This window comes from Nelumbo nucifera, chromosome 6, assembly GCF_055504915.1.
Source record: "Nelumbo nucifera cultivar China Antique chromosome 6, China Antique-T2T, whole genome shotgun sequence".
Classification (NCBI taxonomy): domain Eukaryota; kingdom Viridiplantae; phylum Streptophyta; class Magnoliopsida; order Proteales; family Nelumbonaceae; genus Nelumbo; species Nelumbo nucifera.
In genome coordinates, this window is record NC_142654.1 from 30,138,822 (window position 1) to 30,155,748 (window position 16,927).

The window sequence follows — 16,927 nt, forward strand, 5'->3', positions numbered from 1 at the left end:
TAAAAGTATTTTTAAGAAAGCACTTTTATGAAAGTACTTTTACAAAAGTACTTTTATGAAAGTACTTTATAAAAGTATTTTTTGTAAAATTTCTTTTATAAAGTGCTTTTGTAAAAGTTCTTAGGACAAAATAGTCACAAATGCTTATTTAATTGCTTATTGAAGAAAAAGACTACCAAACGTCCAATATAAAATAAGTACTTATATAAGCACTTGAAAAAGTTGGGTGTCAAATGCAAATAAGTGCTTATTTGAATAAGCACATGTTTTTAAACACTTATTTTTAACTTAAGCACCCCCAAACATAGCCTTAGCCCTTTGAGCTACCAATGGGTTACGGCATTAAAAGTTCTATTAACATAACAAAATGAAGAGAGCAACAAGTCTAGGGGAGAGGAGATTTTTCTCTAGAGCTTTAATAACTCACAAAGAGTCCGAGCAAATCAACAGATGACCCTCTGATAGATAGCCTTCCCCCAGCAAGACACTTTGCAAAATGGGATTCACTTCCACTTCTATTGAGTTCAAGTCCTTTACTCTACCCCCCCTACAATACAAGGCAAGACAAGTTAGATAGGCAAATTGCTCCAAAAGATCCATCACTAGAAGGAAGTCTACCTCCATATGCAAACAAGATGATATTAGTATTTGACTTGGCCTATAACTCAAATTTTTATATATGGTCTAGTTGATTCCTTGACCCCAAACTGGTGTTAGGGGAACATTAAAATGAAGCTTTCCCCAACAATACAATATTTCATAATAAATGCCTATGTGGCAATGAGCATGGTTTTTCAAAACCGGACTGGATCGGACGATCGGACCAAAAAAATCGAGAGGTTCTGTTTTCCCCCAAAACCGCTGATTTTGGTTAGCAAACTGCTGAACTGGTCGGTTAACCATTTGAACCGTTCGAACGGTTTTGACCGTTTTCCAATTTTTTTAAGTATTTATTTATTTTTTTTATCAGAATAGGCCGGCCATTCGGGTCGAATGGTCGGACCGTTCAAACGAGTAACCGGACCCCTGACCAATTCAGTCACCAGTTCGTTTTTAAAAACCATGGCAATGAGTTCAACAAAACCAAACACCATCTAAGAGGATGTTTGGTAGTGTTATCGTTTTACAAAAAAATTGTGTCCTTTTAGTGCCAACTCAACTCAACATTTCCATTTCTCAGGTAAAAATTATGATTTGGTTGGGGCATTTTATGAAAACAAAAAAACATTGAAAACGCTCATGCCTCATAAATGAAGAAGTGGTCGATATAAGAGACGTTAAGAGTGATGTTTCTTGTGTCGCCCCACCATTGTCCCCAACGGCATAATGATATAAAGCTGATTGGATCCGATATAACATGTGAATAAGATACAATGGGAATATCTATGATACGATATGGAAAGAGTTTTGACTAATCAAAACCCACCCATGAATTTTGATAAATAACAATATGATGCACCGCGGGAGTTTTGTGTATCAAGTGTCAAGTGGGGATTTGAGGGTTTCTTCCCCATACATCGAAGAAGTTTATCATCGTTGCAACACCTTGCTGTTTCCCATTACTACTATTCGCCACAGATTATCCTTCTTTCAATGTTTCTTATTTCTTTTCCATTCATTTGTTAATGGAAAAATCACGATTATTGAGCACCACCATACAAACCTAACAAGTATAACCAGCTCCATAGGGTTGTCATCACTGCTCAAATCCAACTAACAGTTTTGTTTATTCATGGAAGGTCCCTAACCTCTCACTTTTTCCCTTAGGCTAAGAGCTAATTGTAGGGATTTCTATTGTTTCAAGGCTTTAAACCTTTAATGGTCCCCATCATGATTTTCAAAACCAAACCAAATCGGACAGTCAGACCAAAAAAATCGGGAACCAATCATGTGACCGATTCCGTTTTTTTCCAAAATCGGATTTTTGACAAAAAACGTTGATTTTGTCAACAAATCGCTGATCTGAGCGTTTGAATTGTTCAACAGTTTTGACCTTTTTTTTTATTTTTTAATTTTTTGTCAGAATGGGTCGACCGTTCGATTCAAACAGTCAGACCATTTGACCTGAGAACCGGACCTCTAACCAGTTCATTGTATGGGTTGGTTTTAAAAACCTTGGTCCCCATAAAATTGGGGCCCACCCCACTTTGAACCCACCTTGTTGCCATTCATATGCTCAATTGAGAGTAGCTTGTTAATAATGTAGCAATAGTTCACCTAACTCAACCGGTACTACGCACATTAATTTCCAACTATGGGTGATCATGGGCCGGGCTTTGCATTTATGATAAGGTCTATAGCTTAGGCCCGGGCCTGGCTCAGCCTGGGGTTCTAGGCCAGAAACATAAGCCCTAACCCAGGTCTATACGGGCCCAAGCTAGGCCAGGCCTGATTCTGAGCCAATGTCACTCATATATAAAACATTACATATCTATAATATTTTATGACATAACATGCATATAAACTTATTTTATACATTATAAAATATAAAATATTACATATAATATAAATTATACATGTCATGTTATAATATTTATATATAAAATATATAATATAATATAAAATAACATACATATATATATATATATATATATGGATACATTATACACAAAATATGTAACTTTAAATATATGCGGGCCGGGCCAAGCTTAAAATATTAAGCCTAAGCTTGGCCCTAAAATTTGTGGGTTTGATGTGGACCTGGGCCAGGCCTAAACATAAAACACAGGCCCAAACCTAGAATTTTCAGGCCGGACTAAAATGATCACCCCTACTTCCAACCAACTTCATGGTAGAAGCTCTATTGGTTTAGGCTTCAGTTTCGTGATCTCTCATTCCATTGTGGTTAAGGATTATGAGTTAGAACTATTCACAAGTTAACTAACATCTTGTAGGACAAATTATGCAAATTTACGAGTTGTGATGGCCATATATTCTATACAAAGTTTCCTATTTTGTAATTAGCTCACATAGGATACATTGAATAAGTAAAAAATGAGCCATCGGATGTGATCTATAACAAATTTCAGCTGTTGGATTTGAAATTGGTTGATTAATTGTGTAAAATATGCTTATCAACATTTGGTAGTTTAGTGGGAATTAAAGTAGGTGTAGAATTATGGGTTAAACCTTATATGGCATATACTAGATTGTTTTTCCAACATATGCAAAACGGTATAAAAATGAAGGTTTTAAAACCGAATCAGACAACGAACCAGTAAGGGGTCCGGTTCCTGGGTTAAACGGTCCAATTATTTGAACCGAATGGATGGCCCGTTCTAACAACAAATAAAAAAATAGTCAAAACTATTAAATATTACGGTTCAAACGGTTCAACCGCCCGAGTCAGTAGTTTGTTGACCAAATCAACGTTTTTTGGCAAAATTCCAATTTTGAGGAAAAACAGAATTGATCACCTGATCGGTTTTTGGGGAACTCCCTATTTTTCCGGTCCAATCCGGTTTTAAAAACCATGATATAAACACTTACCAAATGGCAAAGTTGAAGAAAAGATTTATTCCAATGCCTATGTGGCATAAACGATTCTAAACAGAATATTTTGTCAAAAACATTTAATGACAATTTATAGGTGTAGGCTTTTTTTTTTCAAAAATTGGGAGAGAACCACAAAATGCTACCAAACACTATTTAATAGATTTACAAGTGAGAATAGGAGGGAACGACTAGGCTCTTTGAAGGCTTTTTTCAAATGACATGTTACCCCATGCTACTGTGCCATGCACCTAAAGCTTTAAAAGGCAGCCTAGGCTGTTTTTTCCAAACAACTAAAGTTTTCTCAAAACAAGAAAGATGATGCTTAACGAATGATGTTTCCTAGACAAAGTGCCATGGGTTTCCTTTTGCCTTCATGCATGACTTTCCCTTTTTTTTTTTTTTTCTCCTTATCCACCTTTAGGGGTGGCCATGAGCTATTCGAGCTTAACTCGGCTCAAATTCAACCAAACTTTGAGCTGAGTTTGAGCCCAATTTACAGGTTCGTTTATTAATAGAGTCGAGTTTGAGCCTAATAAAATTCAGCTCACAAGCCGGCTCGAATAACTACATACATATAATAATAATAATAATAATAATAATAATAAATTGTTGATTGCTCTTGATCATCATGCATATCTATATGGATCATGCAACCTTGCTTCTTTTAGAGCCATTTTGACAAATCCAAAAAGATAGGCAATGTTGTGTTTTTGGTCATATTGAGAGTTCAGAAGGTTTATCAGAGAACTAAACTCAACTAGGTCTTATCTTAATTAATCTTGGGTTGACTATATGAATCTTGCTTTGCTGTCTATTCATTTTGAGAGTAGGCAAAACTTATGGTGTTTGAGAGAAAATAAGTTAAAAAAAGTACTTAGCATTGACATTTGCACCATTCTTTGCAGCTATTGTTTCAAAATGGGGTGAATCACTTAGTGCTGGTTTCTCTTTCATTGATCCTCCAAATAAAGAGTTTAGGCTTGGTATGTGAGTTAGGAAGGTGCATTGTACATTAGGTTAGGATCAATGTAGTTTGTTGATGGTGAAGCTATCGTGCTAGGTCTTCTTGTTGCTGTGAACATGAAGCTTGCCACTGTGAAACAAGGAGCTATATGGAGAAAAAAAAAACAAAAATTAAGAAAGCCATGCAAGATTAGCAGCTTGGCTGTAATATAAAAAGTGAATGAGATCTTCATGATGCATAGGGCTGGAATAAACTAACACAAGACAGAAAGAGAGAGGAAGAAAGAGTAGAAAGGGTGGAGAAAGAGAAAAGAGAGAGAAATCTCAAGGAATCACTCCAAGGGGTCCTAAAATCACTCTAGGGTTGTAGGAATCACTCCATACAGCAAGAGAGTTCTTAAGAAATTTTCATTAATTCATTCATTCATTAGCTTCAAAGGAAGAGAATACATCTATTTATAGAGTGACTTGTGTGGCCCGGAACACTGTTCAAATGCCACTCTTTATCTTGTGCATCAAGAAACACAATAACTTTCTATCTATTAATGCAAATAAACTGAAAATTGAAAGATAAATCCTACAAAACTAGACGAACAAGATGTTATAGCCTAAGCCCCACACATGACTAGTTAAAATGACAAACATACCCATACTGTCCAAATATACAAAAATACAAAAAAACTTAAGAAAATTCTAAATTTGATTCTTCAGCTCCTGCATTACTTCACCATTCTATTATAAAAAAATAGAAAGTCAGGGAATTGTTTCAATCCAATTTACTTCAGCTCTACTCTAGAAAGAGTAAGAAAATCAAGCCCAAATCTATGAAAGCTCTACTTATATCTTTGTGATTTCATAATTTGTTGGAATCTTCTTCTTGACAGGAGGTTACTCAACTAAAGAATCAAAAACATCATTTTGATGAATCCTAGTTACTTGGTTCATATTTTTCTTATTTAATTCTCCAATATTCTATTGAATTGTTGGCTTCAATTCCTCCAATTCACTCAAAGCATTCAATAGTTTCTATAGTTTGGATTTTGGAAATAGCCTAGGTAACTTATCATAAGCATGCACAAGGATATTACATCATTTAGCTTATGAATGTGGATGGCATAGCATGTCCCGCACTTCCATAAATGATCACCAATTTAAATCAAACATAAACATCCAATGGAAATTGGAGTGTCTTAGTGGAAGATATGCCTATGCAAATTCTGGTTTAATTTTGTTTAAGGCTTTATCCTGTTTTGTTTGCTTAGGCTCAAATACTCATTGCCCAAAAGTTAGGAAGCTGTACAGAAATCAAATGAGGCAAACAAGATGTTTGAGCATGTTTTGTTTTAACTACTAAAGCCTATATTAAGATCTTTGAATATGAGGAGTTTGAATCCGATGCTAATTCTATGCTCCCATGAAAATTAAGAAAGAGATTAGGATAATAGATGGCCAAAACAATGGCTTATCATCAACATTGTTGTCTATGTTGCAAATGTTCCTATTAAGATAGTTCTTGTTGTACAGATGGAGACAAACACTTTCAAAACCCCATGATGCTATTTGTGTCTTGCCTTTTGCCCTCTTTACTTTCTATGGTTTTTGTGTTTTATTTTGCATACATCTATTGTCTAGTAGGGAGAGATTGATCTTGACTCCATTGAGTAAACAACTCACATATAGACCCAATTGGCCAACCATGTCATACAATGACCCTATTGGCCTAAGATGTGCTAATGGGGATGAGAGCCTTTCAGATTATGACTTAGAGAGTTATGTTTTTAGGATGGATTGATGCAAATCTAATAGGGACAAATTGTAAATTTAAGTACATGCTTGACTTTTTATCATAACCTATATCTCTAAACATCTCTTTCAACTCAAATCCCTTCTTCATTATTCTTCAAAGCTTCTTATATTCATTGGAATTAGCAAAACCTTTCTAGCACAATATGTCAAAGCTCCCAGTGGTAACCATCAAATCAGTGTCAAAGGTCCCAATAACTAAAAGCTTAGACAAAATAAAGTTTCACTCCCTACAAGTTCCAAATGAATGGAGCCTCAAAAAAGACAGGAAATATTTAACATAAGAACAGCAAGAGAATTATCATTTGGATAAAAAAAAAAGAAATTCTTCTTCTATGTGGAGTTATGGATTCTACATTGGTTTAATTCCAATGTTCATATATCAAGTTTATGATCTATCATATATCAGAACTTCCTCTTGTAATTCAAGTTGAAATGCATGTAAGTGCTATGTGTCGAATGACCAAATCCTTCCTAACAAGTAGCCAAGTTGCTTTATTGTTGCCACCAAGCACTGATCCAATCACCCTATCTAGTTTTATACACATAAAATCAAAACCAAGTGGAATGTGATTAGAGGGATTCAACTCTATGTGCCAAGTTGCTTTTTTTTTCCCCAATCTGTTCTTATGTTCAGGGATGCAAAGGTTCTGCAAGAGAAGGCAGCGAAGAAAGTAGCACAGGCTACAGTTGGAGGAGGAGATGTGAATGGTAAAAGCAACAAGAAATAATTATAGGCTTATTGTATAAGGGAAATGGGGAATTTAGATGCTTGGATCAGATTTTGGGTTTTTTCTATATCCGTGGCTAAATGGAAGAGAGTTGTATGTGGGTGTAAGTTTCGTGGTTCTTTGTCTCTCTGTTTTGTAAAGATTACCTCTTTTGGTCTCAAATGTGAGAACTAGTTCATGTTTCATTCAAGCAACTCTATTGTCTATTGAATTCTTAATTGGAATGGGGTTAGTTGAAGAAATGTCTAAATATGGCCATATCTCTCATGTGTAGTTGTTGTGGGACCCATAATGTTCATTTTAGCTTTCTTGATGTGGGCTTCACATGTTTTGGCTATGTGTTTGTCATTGAGTATTTATATATCACTACCCGGGATCCATGTGATGCACGGCTTTGTTAAGCGATAGTTAAACAATAAAAATACATAAGAGTATACAATTATTTTTATATTTTAATTTTTTAAATAATTAATGACTATTTATATTTTAATACTACTTTTAATAATTTTTTACAATACAAATAATAATAATAATAATTAATTTCAGCCAGGATTGTTAATCAAACAAATGAAACTGACCAACTTGACCCAACGCGACCTAAGTTGGTCAATTTTCTAGTATTTTCTAATCAGTTTTGGTTTGTCCATTTGTAAACCTACAAAAACTGAACTGATCCGACTATGGATATACTATAATATTTTATATTTTAAATATAATTTGTAATATGGGAAAGGGGGAAATTTTCCAAATTTCTTAATCTAGGTAAAATATTTTATATCGTAAATTTTGATTTTTAATTTATTTTTTAATAATACCAGTGTAATTTTTTAAACTTAAATTTAAATTTAGTTTAAATATTTTTAACTAACTAACTAAACTAAAAATTGACTCAAAGCGATACAACTTTAGTTGGCCAGTTTTCACTAATGGTCAATTGGTTTCGGGTGACCAACTCCCGAACTTGAATTGTTAGGAACGTGTGGGAGAGGAGAAAGGAGAACGTGGGGAAAGATGTATAGTTAAGAGCAATAATCTAGGAATTGTTAGAGATTTTAGGAGAGAGGAGTAAGACAAGGAGTTAAAGATTCTCTCAATGGGAACACAAAATCACGATGCTTTGATCAATAGGTTATGTTAGTTGGCAAACAGACTCTCTTGCCACGTAGCCTAATGAGGGGGAAAGGGAACAAATAGAGAAAGAGAGATTGAAAGGGGTAAGTGAGAAAGCAGAGAGGTTTAAGGAGAGACAAGAGAAGGGGGAATGGGAGGAGAGGGGCGTTGGCGTGGGACCTAATCGCTCTATAATATAACATGGTTTTTAAAATCGACCCGGAGATCAAATTGGTCAGGGGTCCGGTTACTGGGTTGAACAGTCCGACTATTCGAATGGTTAACCTCCTAGGTCAGCGGTTTGCTGACCAAAATCAATAGTTTTTGGAGAAAATCCAGTTTTGGGCAAAAGTGGAACCAGTCGGTGACCGATTTTTCTGATTTGACCATCCGGTCCGGTCCAGTTTTGAAAACCATGTAATATAGTATAGATTGTCTCATTATTTTTCATCAAAATTTGATTATTAATTTTCCATATGTGTTCCCTGCCTCACCAAACAAGGGAAAATTAATTTTCTTTACCTTTTCCATTGGTTAACCAAATAATGGATGGAGAATTTTTTCTTTTCCCTCCCCTTCCCTTCTTTTTCTTCAAACCAAACATAGCCTAAAAGTCCAATATTGTCACTACACCAGATTAGGATAGCAATAGCAGTAGTTGTGATTGCAAAAAAGGCACAAAACTAGACATCTATAGTGGTAACTAGTCCTTTGGGTTATGTTTGGTTGAAGTGCAATTTTATTTGTAGTACAAATGTATGGGAGTGCAAATGAAGAAAATGCAAATTCTCATTTAATTTTGTTTTAAGTTTCATTTTTTTCTACTTCATGTCTTAATTTACTTCATTTTTACTGCAATCAAATAAAATAAGCTAAAATTAGAAACAAAAATAGGTTAAAATTTACACTCAAATCATTTGCATTGCTATGATTTCGCATCAGTGCAAATTTATTTATATTACTATCAAAAGCAACTTTAGATTTAATTTGAAAGGAATACAAATACAAATATGTATAGTACAAAATATAAAATATAAGGTTTTCACTCTACGAATTTCTGTACTCCTTCCAAAATCAGCATTAGTTGCAATCAGGATTGCTACTAGTTGTACAACCGTCACATAGAAGACAACATTGAGCAATAGGTCTTATCGTTGCTAAAACAACACTATTAGTGTCATTTTTTTTAATTTACTGGTAGTCGTCAAAATTGGTACTATTTCTTTTTGTGACTATTGATTTAGCGTTTTTGCCAACTATCGATAAAACTTCTAGTGATAGTTTTGAGCACCTTTTGGGGTAGTTTTGACCACCGGTAAAGGCGCTTATTTCTATAATGCTTGTAGTTTTAGGAAAGTACTTAAATATGCCGTTTGACCTGTTGACCATTCAACCATTAATATTAGTAGAAAGAAGTTAGAGTTTAGAAATACCCTTTTTCTCCTTTCTTGCCCTCAGTTTCTTCTTATTCTTGATAAATATAAAAATTTATCGGTAAATGATTAAAGTATATAATTGTTTTATGTTATTATTGGTGTGTTTCTACGAATTATTCCTTAAACTAGACACTTATGAGGCTCGTGTTAGTTTATAATATGCGCAACCATAGGATAAATTTAGGGAGTTTATCTTGACAAAGCTAACATTGGTGTGTTGCCAAACTGGTAGAACAACTTGTCTCAACCAAGGCTCAAAGTATTGACACATACCGGGAGCACCCCGATACACCCCTATAGGGGTTCTAACCGATTCAGGGGGTGGAGGAGCCTTAAATCAACCTCCTTGAACCGGTTTTCAAAAAAAGTAAAAACAGTAAAAAAGTATCGAAACTGCTCGATATGCCCTTATCGACGTATCGATATTTAGAACATTGGTCTCAACTACTAGGATTAGACCCCAAGCACAACTAGTGAGTGTTTAGAAGAAACACTGAACCCGAACCAATTTCCAGTTATGCACTAAACCTTTGAGTAGACCTATTCATTGGTCGGGCCGGGCCGGGCTAGGCTCGGGCAAGGCTTTCACTCTTAATTATAGACTTTTTTAAGGTCCGAGCCTGAGCCTGGCCCGACCATCGGGCCTACAACTTGGGCCCGAGCCCAAGCCCAAAGTCTAAAGTTCATGCCGTTGCTATCGCTGAAGCGACTGAATAGAGAGAGAGAGAGATGGGCAAAATTGGAAAGCCCGACTGGGTGTGGCTCAGGCCGGGGTAGGCCGTTGGGTTACCCGGCCCATGAACAGATCTACCTTGGAGATAGATGGGCAAAATTGGAAAGCAGCACTTAACCCCAAATTTGATTATGATACTGCAATAGGTTTTAGACTGAGTTATCTTTGATATGCCAACTAGTGAGATCCATTAAGGGTCAACTATCTAGGTATGTTGGGGCAGTTTAGGAAATTATTTGAGTAGGTAATCATAGTGATAGGATTGACCCCCTTTGTCAGACAAAGTGAATATCAGGATTTACGCTCTCTCTAATGGAAACCTAAACTGTTGGCAATGGATTTCAATTGTATTTGAAATCTGATTTGCAAAAATGTATTTATATACTATATTACTATTTATGAAAAAAAGTTTGCAAAAGGTTTTAATCTCGACATCCATCTAAGCAGAGAGTGTGACATTGCATTTTGTAGTCAGGTAAGAGGTTCTTCCCTATGGGTAGTGTTTTGATGATTATGGACCGAGAGATTAGGTATAAGAGACCATTACAGAGCAAACTACCTGATGGGATTTATCTTACATAAGTCCATTATCCTTGGGTCTTTATAGGGTGGCTGAATCCAATGGTCATTTATGTGTAAATGTTGGGTCCAAACTGAGCCCAAGTTGATTGAGTCAGGAATTCACTACCCTAAAGTAGTGAATTTGGCCTAACCTTTTCCAGAGGTAAGGACGAACCTTCTGCACTTGCGTGAGACCTTTGTGGGTCCCACACCATACACCCCAAAACCCAAAAATCTCGAATTTCACCCCAAGAGCCCTTAGATACTTCGTTAAACCTGCTCGATACCTATCCGATGGCCCTGATCAACCTCCACCTACACCTCAACCATTGGATCAGACACAACCATAAGACATAGTAGCCCCCAAATACCCACCTGTGAAATCTCAACCCAAAATACCCATGTTTACCCTTCAATCACACCAAGATTTCATTTTAAGGACCCAAATTAACTGAATTGAGCCTTTCCAAATCTGTCCGATCCAGGTCCAATTGGCCAATATGACCTTACCACTCATCTCAGACTGTCCAAAGAACCTAAATCTCAATCCCCAAATCCTCAAAACTCGTTATAGATCTCATCTGATACCCCTTGACCAAATTACCAAAATACCCTTCAAACCAAAGATACCCCATTCCGGATTACCAAAATACCCTTTGAATAGATCCCCATAACACCCTCCTCTTCCGAATTACCAAAATGACCCCTTTGACCAATTCCATAATTACCTGACCTAATTCCCAAAAATGTCCCTCCTTCCAAAATTACCAAAATGCTCCTAACCAAAATTACCAAAATGCCCCTCCTTCTACAATTACCAAAATACCCTTGACTAAAATTACCTGAACTACTCCTTTTGACCAATTCCCTAATTACCCTTGACCTAATTCCCAAAAATGCCCCTCCTTCCAAAATTCCCCTAAATTCCCAAAAATACCCTTGACCAAAATCACCCGAACTACCCCTTTGACTAGTTCTCAAAATACCCTTCCCAAATTTCCCCTTGCTCCAAATTCCCAAAATACCCCTTAGACCAATTACCAAAATACCCCATTGTCCAAATTCCTAAAATACCCCCTTGACCAAAATTACCAAAATAACCTTCATTTCAAATACCCAAAACTACCATCAATATTCCCTTCATACCCTAAATTCCTAATTCCCAAAATGCCCTAAGTCAAATTCCTAAAATACCCTTGACCAAAATTATCCAGAATCCTCTTTAACCAATCGCTAAAACACCCTTGACCTAATTCCCAAATTACCCCTCCTTCCCCTTTTCCTAAACCTCCAAATTATTAAATCGCCCTTCATTCACCAAATTCCCAAATCACTCCTTTCAAAATTACCTAAACTACCCCTTACCCAAATATGACCCTAAATGCACCCTTTCAAATCCTAATTGCCGAGTTAACCTAAAAGACTCCATGTACCTTGAAGATTTTGGCAGAAACCACCCTTCCCTCTCCTTATAAATAGGGAGCACCATTCCCAAGAAAGGAGGTCGAGAGGAGGAATTTGGAAGGGGGAGCTCTCTGTTTTCCTCTGGAGAAGCTGCCAAAATGAGGTTGAGAAGTTGCCGAAATGAGTGTTCGAAAGAGGGAGGTTGAACTGAGAATTTGAGAAGGAAAGGGGTCGGGTGAGACAAGATTTGAACTTCAAGAGACAGAGAGAGCGAGAGGAAGAAAGAAGCGAGAGAGAGTTTCAAGGGAGAAAGAGCTCTCCCGTTTTTCTGGGAGAGAACTGAGAAAGTAAGCGGAAAGGCTGAGAGGGAGAAGGGAGCGGTGATTCAGAGCAAAACTCGTATACCCATCTCCCTTCCGACGTTATCATCCTTCGTCAAACGAGCTTTGGCCTCCAGTTGATCTTTGTTGAAGCCTCAACCTACCATTGCTCTGCCATCGACCTATTCCCACTGTCACTGTCGAGCTGCCGAGGTAGGGATTCCATAATATTCGTCGAGCTCTCCAAACCCAAGCATTCATCAGTTCTGCGAATACCAACAGTAGCGTCGTTGATCATGCAGGCCATAGGGATTCCATAATATTCTGTTAATCTAGCTTTGATTTCATTATCTTAGTTGCTTTAAGAATCGTGTATTATCTGGCATTCGAGGAGGAGGTTGTCTTGCTCTCTCCGCTCCTCAGACCTACTAGCCGAGTCCGAAGGTGGGGACTCCGATAGAAAAGGGGTGGAGATTCTCACCCTTTTACTCAGGTCCTTGCGTCCAAAAGGGTTGGTCTGAAGGAGGGAGGGGAATGCGATTTCAAAACACTAATACGGATTCCCAATCCACTAACCAGCTGTATTTCTTTGTTTTTGAAGCAAAATCAAATAAAAAATTTAATTACAAAGAAGGGATTTTGGTAGGGGTGCCTAACCCCTTTCCTTTCAACTTACCCAGATTAGCCTTGTCTCAGCGGAGTTGTATGAAGTCACTTTATTTTGAGATTTTTTTTTATTATTAAAAGCAAATCCGGGAGTCCCATTACTCCCCGTTAGCTATTTTCTGATGGGTGGCACCTCCGAACATCAGCCATGAAGTGAACAGCCAGCGAATGCATTTTCCCGACGTTCACAATAATGCTTATCAATTAATGATAAAGTCTTAATCCAAATTTGATTTGGATAAATTCTTAATTTGATTATGAGAGTGTTCTATATAAGGGACTAAGAGGGGAGGGCAAATTCTTTAGTCATCTCCAATCTCTTGCTCTCTTCTTTTCTTGCTTGCCTCCTATAAATCCTAATTCGACCCTATTGTGATAGAGATTGATTTACATCAGTTCTCTAGGGTGTTTTTGCAAGAAAAAACATCAAAGGATATTGGATTCACATTCCCACATCGATCCAAGCAAGTTGGGAACCGGTTTTGTTGAAACGGTGTTGTTGAATCGGCTTCACGTACATACTGTGCCATTTTCAATTGGAGGCCGATTTTGTAATTGATATTGATCGTGAACTACCACTCTAGGAGTTGCACACTATGGTCTCCGTATTAGATATAATCAGTTTAATTTGAGTTTCAAATATGATTTGATCCAGTGCAAGATCGACCCCAAAATTACAGATTTCAAAATCATCAAAAAATTGGTTTTTTTAACCCTTCCAACAATTCTTTCCATTTCTATTTTTGAGCTCTACCACTATGGCCCAATTCACACGAAAGACAATATAAAAAGACCGGAACAAGCAATCTTAAATCTCTCATTTGATAGGATATAATATAAAAAATTGCAACAAAGAAAACCTGCTGGAAAGAATTTATATTAACCAAATAGCCAGGAACCAGTTGGGATCAGCCTCTTGGGACGATTATCTTTTCCCAATATATTTTTATATCCAAGTAGAATGTGTTTGTGTTAACTAAGAACCTGCATGATAAACCAAGCTCTTGAGTGCATGGATTCAAAACAAACAAAAAACTTTTTGTTCAATTACAACAAAAATAAATGACGATCAAAAGTTCATGCTATTAGATATTTGTGGTTGGACGATTAGTTGTTCAATGTAATCACTTGAACATGATGATCTAAAAACCTAATGGCATCTAGACTAGTTTCATGGAGTAAGGATTGACATTTTTAGAGGTGGATAGAGGGATGTACATTGCTATGCCAAGGCTTTCAAGTTCAGACTGCTTTTTTGTAATTCTTTGGGAGAATAATGAATATTGGGTTCTTCAGCATTATCTATTATGTAGATAATATGAGAGAAGTGTTAAGGAAATTGAACCCAACAAGAGACATAGTGTGCATGACTAATAAGGATATCTTGATTGTATCTCTTGTCTATACATAGGATTACACTCAACATCTTCCAATTATACAACTGTAACAAATCACTGTGTACAACCAATTTCTTTCTATAACAAACCACTAAATGCATACAACTAATAACTTTTTATGTAATAAATCACTAAATGTGTATAAATACAAGACCCACAAAACATTAGTGGTGAATGAGATTTATTCATTAAACTCTGTTACTTTTTTATGGTATTAGAGCTTATTGACTAGCGTCAATCAATGGCTTCCCTAAAGTCCTCTGGTTCCACTACAAACTCACAATCATCTGATGTTTCCTTTTAATTGATGCCTAGCATCTGCATTTCTTAGTTAATTGATGGTATAAACCATCTCACATGGAAATCCAAGTATGGGAAACTCTTGACCGTCTTTATCCATCTATAAAGAAGGGAAACTCCTCCATGAGAGTTTGTTGGCGTTGGTGAATGGACCACCTTGGACGTTTGGCACAATAAGTTTGGCCACCCAAGTTAAAAAATGGTCCATAAATTAGTGTCTAAGTTTCAATTATCAGTAGGGTATCTGTGCAAATTGTCCTATCTATTCTTGAACCTGTTTATGTATCCCTGATTTTAAATTCGTTCCAAACCGTCTAACTTTTCCTCTCATTTTCTCAAATTCGTCGCATCCCGACCCTCACTGTTTGTATTATTTAATGGAATAAAATAGATTTTATTAACTTTTGTGCTCATCAACAAAATCAACATACACACACACACACACACATATATATATATATATGATTAACAATTCCAACTAAAAATTAAAAGAAATAATATTTAAAATTAGAAATTTATAACTAAATGAAATAAACAATCTATCAAATCCAAATTTACATCAAATGATGATTTTAATCCTAAGAAATGTATATAAATAAAATATTAATAATATAATAATTATCTTAGAATTTGAAATTTATAATTTGTGCATGATATATAATATAACATGTTAATATTTATGCATCCCGGGTATCAGGTATCGGATACCTAAAGTCAAAACCCAACCTTATAGAGTTTTAATCTAAAATCCCAAACCCTATAAAATTTTGATAAACGGGATCCTATTAGAGTCGGGACGGGTCGGATACCCGAAATGGGTGGCATGTAACCAACTTTAAGTGCAGTTCATTTCCTCTATAGACCAGATTGCAAACATTTCCACTGAACCACTTGGCCATGCCCGGTTCCAGCTACTTTGTTCCAAGTTGAACGTGCTTCCCACCCCACTCAACCTGAGGGAGGATATTATGGAAACTGAACCCAACAGGATACAAAATGTGATTGACTAATAAGGATATCTTGACTGCATCTCTCATTTGTACCCAAGCTTACCTTCAAGGTCTTCCGATTGTACAACTATAACAAATAATTTTGTACAACTAATTGCTTTTTGTAACAAACCACTAAATGTGTACAACTAGTTGCTTTATGCAACAAATTACTAAATGTGTATAAATACAAGACCTTGGAAACTTTTTGGAGAAACATTAGGGAAAACATGAACAGTGGAAAATAATTGGAGATTCCAACAAACAGATGAATAGTATTTGAACAATGTTTGAAACAAACTATAGGGTTTAGGTTTTGAAGAAGATGAACAATGCTTTTAATATGAATGGTATAAATCTGAAATTGCAAAATAATAACAATAATAACAACAACAATAATAATAATATCAGCTATAGATGGCATTAAACGTTTTATAAACCGAGGGCCTGTTTATGTCATGTGGGGCCAGCTTATTAGATCCCTAATTTATATTATATGATACATAATATATGTATAAAATAAATGTTGCAATTTATATAAATATAAAATGTTATATATAATATATTATATGTGTCATTTTATAATATAATATAAAAAGTAAAACTTATGTATATGTATATATAAAGTGTATCTAACTATCTATACAATTAATATATATGTGGAATCTATTGAGATCCATATAACTAGGGTGCAACTTGGCTTGGCCCAAGTTAGTGTTTACATTGCTTTGGGTTCATTTAAATTTTGACAAAAAACCAACCCCTCCCCGTTATAACCCTAACATATAATCTTAGAAATGCAACTACAAACATATATTAAATTACATTTGGAAAGAGTGAATACAAATATGTATAATGCCAATACAAGGTTTAACACTACAATTGCAAGGTTTAGAAATACAATATATAAGGCTTTGCATTGTACATAATTGTATTTGTACTCTTTCCATATTGAGCCTTAGGCTGTGTTTTGGTTACAGTGCAGTTTTATTTGCACTAGTACAAATGTATGGAAGTGC